The sequence below is a fragment of the Tauraco erythrolophus genome, unplaced genomic scaffold (assembly GCF_009769465.1).
Source record: "Tauraco erythrolophus isolate bTauEry1 unplaced genomic scaffold, bTauEry1.pri scaffold_92_arrow_ctg1, whole genome shotgun sequence".
Lineage (NCBI taxonomy): Eukaryota > Metazoa > Chordata > Aves > Musophagiformes > Musophagidae > Tauraco > Tauraco erythrolophus.
In genome coordinates, this window is record NW_028238659.1 from 53389 (window position 1) to 65708 (window position 12320).

The 12320-nt window shown below is 46.3% G+C and overlaps 1 protein-coding gene across 1 annotated transcript in view; it reads left to right on the forward strand.

The window, feature by feature from the left end:
• The window catches only part of LOC147525714 (heterogeneous nuclear ribonucleoprotein A/B-like), a 30271-nt gene extending 26546 nt beyond the window's left edge, over window positions 1-3725 (forward strand). The window contains exon 8 of the mRNA XM_086631083.1: window positions 3356-3725. The gene's annotated coding sequence lies outside the window, so the exon portion shown is untranslated. The remainder of the gene's footprint in view (window positions 1-3355) is intronic.
• Window positions 3726-12320: the final 8595 nt, after the last annotated feature.

Below are 12320 nucleotides of genomic sequence, written 5' to 3' on the forward strand. Positions count from 1 at the left end.
AGCACTGAGCATGTTCCTACTGTTCTTCAGAATATCAGAGCAAGAACTACCTTAGTGCTAGGTGAGCTTGTACAGGGCAGATGGCACCCGGACACTCACATCCCTTCCTCAGGTCCTCTCTGGCAGTAGCTGCCGTCAGAGATGTGACGGAACAAGGATCTAACAGAGGGTTCAGCTCTACTCAGTGCAACAAAAATTATTCCCTTCTGTATTCTCTGAGATCAAGCCCATAAGGAGCCCTGACATCATCTGGTTTGATATCATGGTCAGGCTCTCCATTTCACCTAAGACTCCTCTGCATAGCCTAGCAACTTATACTGGGCTAAAATATTTCCTCCAGAAATGATCTGTTAAATCAAAAAGGCGTTAAAGTGATGGGGTTTACGTCACTGGTCTGGTTAGGATTAACCAACCAGTCTCGCCATTAAAATCCATGGCTGGCTTGATTTGATTTTGTGTAGCTTTAGCTTCCACATGTTGGCTGGATATTTGTACATCTTTCTCTGTTCAATTTAAGAACTTGTTAATATAAAGCATGTCCTCCCTGTAAAGGAATCTGATTGCCTCTTGATCTTCATTGTAAGCTGAACAGACTCAGCTGTAAGCCATTTTCTTCCTCCCTGAAATAATTTTTTATGGCTTTTTACTGCACAATCTCTATTTTTCTCAACATCTTAAAAGCATGAACGGTGGAACATTTTGCAAATTTTAATTGATCTCACTTAATGCCATATGCAGATATCAAAATTACAGACCCCCTTTTATTCATTACCTTGCTCTGCATGGGATGTGCCTGAGATGAGATAATTCAAAGAGATGAAAAAGGGGCGAGGAGGAAGAGGACAAGAGGAGCATGCCGAGTTAGCGTTACAGTTAAAAACCAAGAAAAATCAAATGCAAATGAACCCTACAAACCAAGACAATTAAATACTCCAAACTCCCAAGTTTTGGGAAGGCCAACAGCAACATTACGTGCTCTGTTGTTTAAGAAAAGACTTCAGCAGAGCCCTCCCTGTCCTGCAGCTCTCTACACTGAAAGTATTACTAGGTTTTTGTGTTTGGAAATTTTGCAGTGGAGGGTTCTTGGGGAATTTGGGTTCCACAGTAACAAAGTGTTTGCACATCTTCAGCCACAGACCCCAGAACAGGACCCAGAGCTGCTTCCTCTTCAGATAAAAAGCTTTTCTTAATAGTAGCGGAAATATCCACAGGTAGTCAAGGTTGTTCTCTTTAGCCAAAGATTTGCTGTTTCCATCGTATCGACAGCAGGTAGCAATGAACGGAGCTTGGCTTTGTTTCCTCTGCAAGTTGCAAGTCCTTTTTTTCTTTGACCAGATGGTGTACAGCCGCTTCTTTCGTTTCTAGGGCTGCATCCTTTTTTTCTTTTTTGTTTTCAGCCAGTTTTTTTCACCCTTTTAACGTGCATGTGCAACGCAAAAGACAGAGTTGAGAGCCAAATTAGGACAGGGATTTCTCCCTCCTTCATGCAATAAGGCACATGAAGCAACACGCTGTCTCAGTACTGTTAGTGAGCAGTGAGTACTGGTCATTCCCAGCTATGGTCCTTGGTACTTGTATCAAATCCTGATGTTGCCATGCGGATCTTACGGGTTCGGGAGCTTTACAATATTTTCCAAGTCCATAAATGACAGAATCCAGTATAAAAAAAGGTCAATATATTACTGTTGAAAAATGTTTTTTTTTTCCTTTTTTTATACAAAAATTAAAAAGATCAAAATATATCACATTATTTACATATTGTGCTTCATGCTTAGAGATCACTGAAAAAGAACACACAGACAAACATTTTAATCAAACAGAAATGCTCCATTCATTACACTTAATAATCTTATTGTTAATATTATAAGGATTGGCATTCAGATTTCTTTTACTATTAAAGTACATCCAAACGATTTACCACAGAATTAAAAACATTATATGCTAAGGGTGTGCTCACGTTCTAACTGAGGGTTTGCAACCAGTTAGTAACACGCTTGCTGTTAACTTGAACTGTGTCAACGTACCACACGTTTGAAACTGGGTTAATAATCCAGTTCCCTCAGCTTCAGTGGCATACCCCTGTTGGAGAAGGAGGTCACAGCATCCTCCTGCAAGCCCGGATCAAACCCGCATCTTACGGGGGACGCGGCTCTCCTCGTTCTCCTGGGCTGCCTTCAGCACTTACGGCCCCTGGCTGTTGTGGGTGCGTGAGACGGCACGAGTTACCTGACCACGTGCACCCCGATTTACTGATTCGAGTGCTGAAGCAGCATCGTGGTTGTGGGTTATAGTTACAGTGGCAGAAAAGTCTTTGTTTGGAAAAAAAGGTTTTGTAACTCAGCGACAGAGGTAGCCCACTGTGAAAGTCTCAGCTAGTGAGTATGGGCTGAGTAAGTCACACGTTTTGCAGAGTGGTGCAGTCTTTGCATGAGTGGTTGCTAAACTGCCTGGGCCATAATAAAAGCCTAACCTGAGCAAGCCTGAAAAAAGGCATTGCTACTATTACGAGAATGATTTTTCACACCTAGCAAGCTTTTGGAGCCGTGTTCCTAGCACCAGTCTACAGCTGTGGGGAACAGGACATGAAGCTAGATGGAATCCTGCTCTCCCAAGGTGTGTTGTTATGTCTGCCAGGCATGAAACCTGTTGCTTAAAGGATGCACAGCAGTGCAAACAATCACCATGCAAGCAAACAAATTACTCAGGACCTGATCCAGGATATACAATTATTAATATTACTGTACCTTATGCCAACATCCTGCTACTGGCAGTCCGTCTGGCCCCTGCAAAATGGAATTTACAGATTTAATTTCTGTTGACAGTGACTTTAAGCGTCAGACCCCAAAACCTAAAGCTCAATCTTCACAATGATGAAAGGTGTAGCAGCACTGTTAATTACCATGCAAAACCCATTTACTGTATATGTACAAAACCAAATATGCAGGCAACGTAATCCGTGTGTCACACACCACACAAAACTGAATACACCCCAGGGTAAAAAAAACTCCACACAAAATAAACTTTCTTTTTCCTTTAAACAAAAAGAAAACGTGAACAAATAAAAAAATTTGCAACCACAGTTAATTAACTTCATAATCTGCTTTATAAGGTAGTGGTTTTTGCAATCAGACATATATATGGAAAGCATGATGTGGAAATGTATTTTTGTTAATATGTGCTCAGTTTGGGGGCAGTGTTGTAATTTTTTTTTTTCTGGATGATATCCTAATCGTGTTAAATTCGATCCTGCAGTAGTTAGTTTCTTTAAGAAATCTTGAGTTGCTGAACTGATTGAAATAGGATGAGTTGTGGACTATGCAAAGGGAGTGAAAATATTTGTCTTTTTCTGATGGAGATGCAACAAACATACAGAAGTCAGAAAGCCAGAAGAGCTTACTTACCAGGAGGAAAACACTGAAAAGGAAGGAGCCCCTTAGAAGAGGAGTGGACTATGTATGACCAACTCTTTCAAGATACTTTAGAAGAAATAGCTGACTTCAGCTGCCTTTTCTGATGCTGGATTTTTTTAAAGGCTCTTGGATCTCTGATTGCATGAATTTCTGCATGTAGAGCTACAGAGAGCACACATGCACTGACCCTTCCCTCAGAGCCACCCCCAAATTAACTAGGGGTGGGAAGCCACGAGGATGCATATGCAGCAGAAGTAACTGCTAGTGCAAATATAGGTCAAAATGCATTTTTACATTTTTTACTGTAAATGTCAGTCATCACATTTTTGTATTCTGTATTGATTTTATATGTAAAATAGCCTATGCCCAATAAAGCAGACGCAGTGAAGCAAGGTTACCCTCTCCAGCTACTCATAGTGTAAGAGGTCAAGTTATTTTCACATGCTTTCCTATAACATTAGTTAGAAAAGATACACATTTCTGCTGACACCAGTCAATATTTTGGTCCATAACTATTCATTAAAAAAAAAAGTGGAACTTGTACATTTGCTAGAGTTGTCTGAGGGTAAAGGGAAAAGGGGACAAGGCGCAGAGCAGGAGTTTGATGTAGAAAGACCCTGATCTGCTGTTAAAGCACACTGTAACACCGACAGTCACGGGGCTGTTTCTGCCCTGGGCTTTTTCTCCTTCCTGTACACTCACAAGACTTATTTTGGCCATCATAAACCTCCGTGCCTCTCCACCATGTTTCATTCGAGTGATTCCAAAATGATTTAACTCAAAAAGAGCTTTGCACCCTGTGTGTAAGGCTGGTGCTCGTGCTCCTGGACTGAAAGCCGTCACTGAGAACCAGCAAGCCTCCACCGCACGGTGGGTGGAGAACGAAGACAACACTCGTGGCCAACACACAACAAACCCTCACATACATAAGGGGGAAGATGTGCAAGTGCTTTACTAACTACTCATGTAGTAGTTAGTGTTGGAGAAATCGCCTACTGCAGTTTACAGTGCCTGCAGCACACGTAGGTCTTGTATTTTCTGTGTAGTTAAGATAGGAAATAGTTGGTAAATACAACTCTCCAGGGAGTAAATTCCGGAGAGTTGAAGCGAGCCTGCTGCTAGCAATTGGTTTCTTTGACACATACGAAAGTAATTTAACTTTTTGAAGAGAGACAGCTGACTGCCCTTTTGTTCCTCTGAAGACAACTGCAAATCATCTAGCATGCAGCATTTTCTGTGCTTAAAAAAATGAAAATACAACAATGGCCCTTTTTTAGCTAGTCGTGCAGAGCCCTTGTCCGGCAGCGGAGCACGGACCTCCCTGCGTAACCGCCGGACTTCAACCTGAGCTCTGCGGGCAGAGCTACGTGCTGACACTGCAAATGCCCTTCTGATGCCCAGGGTGCCGCTGAGCCCCTCCAGCCGCCGCTCCGCAGAACCGGCCGTGCATTCGGGAAAAGCTTTTCAAACCCAGCTGGGAATCGGAGCGGCCGGGCTGCGGAAGCAACAGGCACGAGGGGCACCAACGAGGGCCACAGGTGCTGAGAGAAACCACAACTAAAGGTTTAGCATCTATCATAAAGGGGCGAGCATCCCATCCCCTACATCGTCTCCCGTTGCTTACACTCGTCTAAAGTAGTTTTAACTGGGAGGAAGAAGGCACAAGGCACTGGTGTCCTTCTCTGCGTGCCAAATAGAAACATCTTGTTCCAGCTCTGCTGCCTGTGTCCTGCCCCTCCCTGGAGGGTTTTGCTCCTCGGGACAGGGCTTGGCCACTGCAGAAACACACACACAAGCCATGCAAGAAAGAAAGAGAGCAGATACTGTACCAAAGGGCAGGGCATGCTCGCCCCGTCCAGGCCTGGTAAACCTGGGTCCCCTTGCTGCCTGCAATGCTACGATCTCCCTGTTTGAAAAAATAACTGCTTGTTGAGAACGATACAGGACACGGGAATTACTCAAACAGGCACCCGTGTTTCTGCAGAGGAGGATGGGTCCAGAACTTTACCCCTCCATTTCTGATGATGCAGCATGTCAGCAGAGTTGTTTTATGGTGGGGATTCACAGACACGTAGAGTCTGTCATCTGGGAAAGATCTTCTATACACAAACCAGAGACCCACGTTTGTAACAGCACAGTGAAAAAAGATGAGGGTTAAATCATGCAGCATGTTGAGGGAGGAAAGGTGATCCATCAGAAACGAAAGAATTGTAGTTCACAATTAATCTCCAAGCAAAATAAACCATGTTGACTGAAGGAGCTTTTACTCATATAGTGGAGCTACACGGCAGCTTTGATTGCTATAGCTGTGCTGACAGGGTGAGACAAAAATCACACATTTAGGAAAGAAATGGGTTTTTTAGAGCATGTTGGAGCAGGTACCCGGCCCTACTAGTTAGGTGCAAGCTAGACTAGGGGCCAACAGCTACATTTAAATAGCTTTAGTTCAATAGATGATACAAATCACTTCCATCCTGCAGCCTCAAAGTGTTTAGGGAAGGGATCTCTCTGGTTTAGTCTTTATATGAAAGAGAGTAATAAAAAAAGAGGTAAATTTGACCAGGCCAAATGACTTCTTATAAACCAGTATAGATGCACTGTTTTCTGGGCCCTAGCAAAGGAATGAGGGGTTCTGGAAGTGGACTTGGGAGCTCCACCTTCCTCAGGCTCAAAGAGCCAGGAGGTTTCCTGGAAAGCCTCTTTGTACACGCTGCATGGCAGTGTCCCGGGATGTGCCTGAGAAGGGACAGAGCTGCTGTCTCGGGCGGAGAATCGCAGGGAGATCTCTTCTCCCAGAGGCATTTCTTGGCAGCCTGGGGAGCTCCGGCTCACACATCACACATCCTTGGCAGAACTAAGATGCTTCCGCGGGCGGGAGCGCCAGAGCCGGGCTCATCCCTCGCTCGGTTTGCGGAGGTGAAGGGATGGAGCAGACCTTGTTTTCAAATCGCCTCGCATCACTGCATTGAGCTACTCCTCGGTTTCGGATGTACTCAAAAGCCATGCCAGCAGCTTTACCAGGGGCACACTATCTTCCAAAGAGCGTTTTACTGAAGCCCATTGTTCCCGACTACAATGAGAAGGTCTAACACAAAGATTATTTTTACTGCTGTGGCTTGCTCCCAGCTGGCCAGAGAGGAGCCCTTACAGCCAGCAGTGAACTTCCAGCAGTGCAGATAAAACAAACCATTAATAAAAGTGAGAAAACAATAACCATCCGCTCTGATTTACTGCGAAATAAAGAACTACCAAACCTCCCCCCCTTTCCTGGCTGCAAAGCCGCGTCCCCTTGCAGTCCCAGCAGCGCGCTGCTTGGAAACGAGTGAAATAGAAGACGTACCACGGACAAGGCTGATCCAGTCCGGGAGGGCCCGGTTCCCCCTTCTGCCTTTGGCTCCCTTTTCTCCCCGTATTCCGCGCTAACCCTGTGGTGCAATGGGAAAAGTATCAGGAACAGGAGGGGAAACTCCTCGGCTTTAACTCGCACAGCACTTGCAGGGTCCCATCCCTCGCCCAGAGTAGGGCTGTTGGCACCAGTGTAACCTCCACTGACTAATGACATCACTGTGCAAATCTTCAGTTAAGCTGGGTGGAGACATTTTAATGGGTAATGTTATAACAGAATGACTAAATGTACTGGTTTTTGCTAGAAACCAGGTTGGTATCCGACAATAAGTGGGAGCACCAGCTTCCAGCTGCTCCTGCCTCCAGCTGGGCACCCTTTTATTTAAGGATCCCTGTAACAAAACCTTTGACTTGGATCCATTTTCAAGGTCTATAAACCAAAACTAGTGATTCTTCACAACCCGGAGCTGTCAGCTGCTCCGTTTCTCCCCACAATGGTTGTGGCCAGGGGAAGGACAGACTTGCAGAAAGCGCTTCCAACGGGGTAGGAATTAACTGCGTATCCTGCCCACGCTGGGGCCATGCAGACACCTGTGCTACACAACGGGCCAGACAGCAGTGACCCAAGAAATGCTGCCAGGCTGGGGAGGGAAGCAGCACCCAGGGCCAAGCATCGCTGCCTGCCGAACAGTGGCCAGTCCGCCCCAAACAGCATCTCTACAGCCATACCCCACCACCTTCTCGCCTCTTTCACTTCTCTCTCCTTTCTCTCCTCTGAGACCTGGGAAAACCCTATCATGACAATTTTTAGGTGGGGGGGAAGAAAAAAGAAAAAAAGGTTTCTAAGTTTAGCATGTGAACGTCCCAGCATCTCAGTTCAACATAAGCAACCTCCAGCGATCAACCCGTCCTCCCATGGTGAGAAATACGACATTTTATTCCTTTTGACTTGGTATCTCAGCAATTTCTTGGGAAAGCTACTGCTTTACCTACCCCAGTGACACTCCCTCTATTGGAGATTTTTGTTTCTCTGAATCCAATATAAATATTGTCAATCGGAAAGGGAAACCCCTGTGGCATCTTTAGCCGACCAGTTACCGCTGTGCGGTGGAAGCAGTCCGGCAACTGGCCTGAATTAAGCCCTTTCCTACAGACATTGTCTGTGGGCACTGTGTCTAAGGGACAGTAGTCTATACAGTGTTAGCGACACATTTTCCGATATTCTCAAGCAATTTGATGGCCTTTACATGCATGTTGTTCACATTTCTACATATCAATTAACGTTTTCCATACTCACATCCAGTCCTGGCTCCCCTGGCTTTCCCTGCAGTTGTAAAAATAAAAATTAAGATGTGTCATATTGAGTTTGGTGTTGCAGGCACTTACATCTAGTTGGTAAATACTACAGTAGTGACAGCACGGGCTCGCCCAACATTCCCTGGGACTCGAGGGGAGCTCCTCGCCATGCATCGGGATAGTGCTGGTGACCCCAGCTCTGCAGTTCTGGCTGGACCCACCACGGCAGGGATTTTATCAGCCTCTATTTTAGGATTACACCACAACCTCACTGCTCATTTCCCACACCGATGATTACCTTCTCGCCTTTGGTACCGGGTAAACCGATGAGCCCTGGAGCACCCGGGAGGCCCTTAAAGAAAAAGAAACAAAAGCATTAGGATAGTTGCTATAAGGCAGGTTTCTGGCAGAAATGAGATAACGGGAAGATGACTCACAGCGGGTCCAGTGTCACCGTGGTCTCCTTTCTCAGCTGCGCCTTTCTCTCCCTTTGCACCATCCAAGCCCTGCACAAATGAAATGGCATCAACCAAGAAGACCTGGCAGCTCTGCCCAGGACAGCCACCTCACACACCCACCACACCTCTGGGGTGCTCACACCTGCACTGCTGTTAATGTTTTCTCCTCTTAACCAGACCAAAAGAAAATAGTTGAAAATACAGGTTTAAGCCTGCGGGCTTGGAAACCCTGAGTTGCAAACCCTGAACCTCTGCGCTGAAAGAGGATTTAAGATGGTCAATGCGTAAGTGGAAGGACAAATGGCTTGTTTTCCAAAATGCCAACTGCTGAACAGCACAGCCAAGGGATGTGTTGTCACAAACAGTGACAAAAAAAATCAGTCCCCAGAGCTGACAGGCCTTTGTGAGCCTGTAAATAACGCACTGGCAGCCTGGGAATAGCGGGTGACGTTTAATTTAGTGACTTACTTTAGGCCCCTGGATTCCTGGAGGACCCTGCAGGGAAGACAATGGTGCATCTGAAAACCAGAATTTAAAACACAAACCCCCAAGTTTGCTTCCCAAACCATTTCTTGCTCTAATTATGGGCTAACAATGGCCAAATATTTCTTTTCAAGACAGGTGGCAGTTTATTTGGTTCTCTGACATCAAATCAAGGGAAACATCACCTGGAAAGTACCTGGTTTTGAAGCACGTACTCTCACAGCAGAGAACAACTGTGTTCCTGGACACAGCAGAGGCATCCTGACCTTCCTGATGCTCTCAGCAGCTCAGCTTTTTGGACCATCGTAGGCACCAAACACCTTAGATAATCTGCATCAAAAATGCTCTGTGTGTTCATCACCACCCACATCCTCCCCACTGCAATTGATGGCAAAAACTTACCGACTTGGGCAAATTTATAGGAATATAGACACTATCATGGGGTGGGAACAGGTTTTCCCATCCCACACGGTTTTATCTTTTCCCCATCCCAAGGAGCAACTTGGATATTTGCAAAACGTGCCACCAACGCTGATACACTCTCCTAAATCAGGTGCCTCTCTCCCCTGACTTTTTTCCCAGTTTCACAGTAGCCCACAATTACTTAACAGAGCAACCAACCCACGTCCTTAACTAGTCATGTGCAATAACAGATCTCCAGAAATGCTCAATTGCATGAGCCGCTTTCCAGAGTCCTACCATAGGGCCGGGTAATCCAGGGGGTCCAGGCTCGGGTATGATCTGCAGAAGGGAATTAAATGGCACATTAATAGAGCCGGGCACAGCGTTGGCACAGAGAGAACACTTTGGGAATGGAAACCTCCTGCATCCCAGAACTGTGATTTAATGCCCTCTGATTTAATGGCTTTAATCAAAATATCTGCTAATCAAAGAGTTGCTCGTAGGATTTACAAATAACTGAATATTAATGAGCACGCGAATCAAGCTAGGCTCTGAAACGAGCGGTGTGACTCGTGCTACTCAGTGTATTTGCCAGTGGCAAAATGGATGTAATGGAAAATAATGCCATTTTCTGCGCAGACTAGAGGAAACCAGCCTTTTTGATTAAAAAAAAACCCAAACCAGGATAAAATTAGAGCTCTTGCATCACTAATAAAAAACTATCAAAACTCCCACTTTTTTATGGTTTTGTTTTAAGCAAAAGATATGAATAAGGGAAAAAGGATGCAGAAATCCTACAAAACTGCAAGAAGCCCTGTGGGTTTTTAGAGCAAAACATTAATTACAACAGCAGCATCCGATATCTCAACCATCAATGCAAAATCTCAGGTAACTTCGCGGTGCTGAGCATGCTTTCCCTAATGAAAAACTCCGTTTAGATGCATCTGAAAGTTATTGTAGAAAATAGTTGGGTTTTGCTCCCCTCCGCTACACTGATGGATACGGAACTGGTGGCTCCAGCCAACACCCCCCCCCCGACTTTGCCTGACCTTATGTCATGGAAGAGGCTTTACAGTGCCAGGATCTTACATGATTATTCTGCAAACACGGTGAGCCAGTGTCTCCTTTTCTCCTTTGTCTCCTTTTGGCCCTTCTGCTCCCTAAAAGATAAAAACATCACGCTGATGTGGTGCATCTTCCAGGAAAGCAAAAAAGAGAGAAAAATACATTTTTCTTCCCCTAAACCCCAGCCTTGGCTCAAGCAAAGCTCATCTTCATCCCCAGGGGACTTGGAAAAAAGATGTTCTCCTCCTTGCCACCAGCTGAGATGACCTTCTGAATAAGCCATTATCATCCATCATTAGCAAAGACAATTCAAAGCTCCCGCATCCTCCTGCTCCGCGGTGACGCAGCGCAGGGGCCATGGCTGAGCTCAGCAAGCCCAGCCGCACACCGAGCGTTTGCAGAAACCAGCACATTAAAGGACTGAGCAGTAGACGTACAGGGACAGAAAGAGGGACGTACCGGTGGACCCGATAAGCCCATTTCTCCTGTCTCTCCTTTCTGTCCCGCGATCCCCACGCTGCCTGGTCACCCTTTGCTCCTTTGGGACCCTGGAAGTTTACAGAAAACAACTCGCTTAGGAGAAAACTGTTAAACCCCCTCCCCATAACAGCCATTTCTGCGTTCCCACTGTTTCTCTCCGTATCGCAGGACGAGCTCACAAAAACATCTTTTAACGATAAAACTCACATATGCCAACTTTGCGGGCGCAGCAGAATTTGGCTGGGCTGTAGCAGGGATCACAGCCATTTAGGGGTGGGAATGCTTACAGCAGAATTTGAGAGAGTGTCTGATGAACCACTGGTAAAAGAGCCCCTTTAGCCACGCGCAGCATCTGCGGCTGCTGTAGGGCTGTAGCGGGCTGTTCAAGGAGATGCAGCTGAACGCTGCGGGGCAGAGCTTGCTCCTGGCAGGCTGAGATCTGCTTTTCACAGCCGCAGCTCTTATGGACACAAGTAAACTCCTTTTTAACTCAGCTCCTGCAAGGTCTCGCTCCATCCAGCCATGCCCCGCGCACCTTTTCACCATCCAGTCCTGGTGGACCTGGCAAGCCCAGCTCTCCCTGAAAAGACACGGAGAAAGGGGAGTGCATGGTAAGCTAAAGCAAGAAAACATCTCGGGAAAGCATTTTGCAAGGAAATGAGTTATTCGTCTGCATCAGCTGTTGTGGTTCTGGGTTTGGCACTGCCAGGCTCAGGAGCGGCAGCAAGGAGGTTTCAGTGATGTGCCACCATTACTGGCTCATCCGAATTTGGGTGACACGGAGACCTTGAGAGGCACCGAAGTCCTGCCCTGTCCCATTCTTCCAAGAGATGTTTATCTGCAAGTTAAATTCATCTTTTAAAGAAATTACAGCTGACTGTAGGTCACTGATTATTGCTTGTGGAGCAGGAGGACAGTGCGGTCCCGCTCGGATGCGGTGTCGGGGCAGCAAGAAGTGCATGGGGAGGGCGGGATGGGGGGCGGCTTGGCACAGCTTTTAGGACCACCAGCCCCCCCCTCACAACTGCGTCTCCCATTTACTTCTGCCTCCCGCCACGTGCAATGAGGAAATCCGGAGGGGCTGGGATTTCACCTGTCAGGTGTAGGATTGGGAGCGGATTCGTTTCTGGGGCAGCATCTTCTGGAAGAGGCTGGAGGCCAGAGACAGGTCAACAAAACTTTGGTTTTCATGTGAAAACCTCATTTTTCAGCCCAAGGAAGTGCTAAATAGCATTTTCTTTACCATGCCTTGTCTCAAGCCCTGCAGGTAGCATCACCTGCCTTATTCTGGCTTGGGAGACACCTGCTACTCAGAGTGCTGCTAATGACCACATCTCCCTCTAGGAAACACCATCTGCATGGCACAGGTTGGGCTCACCTT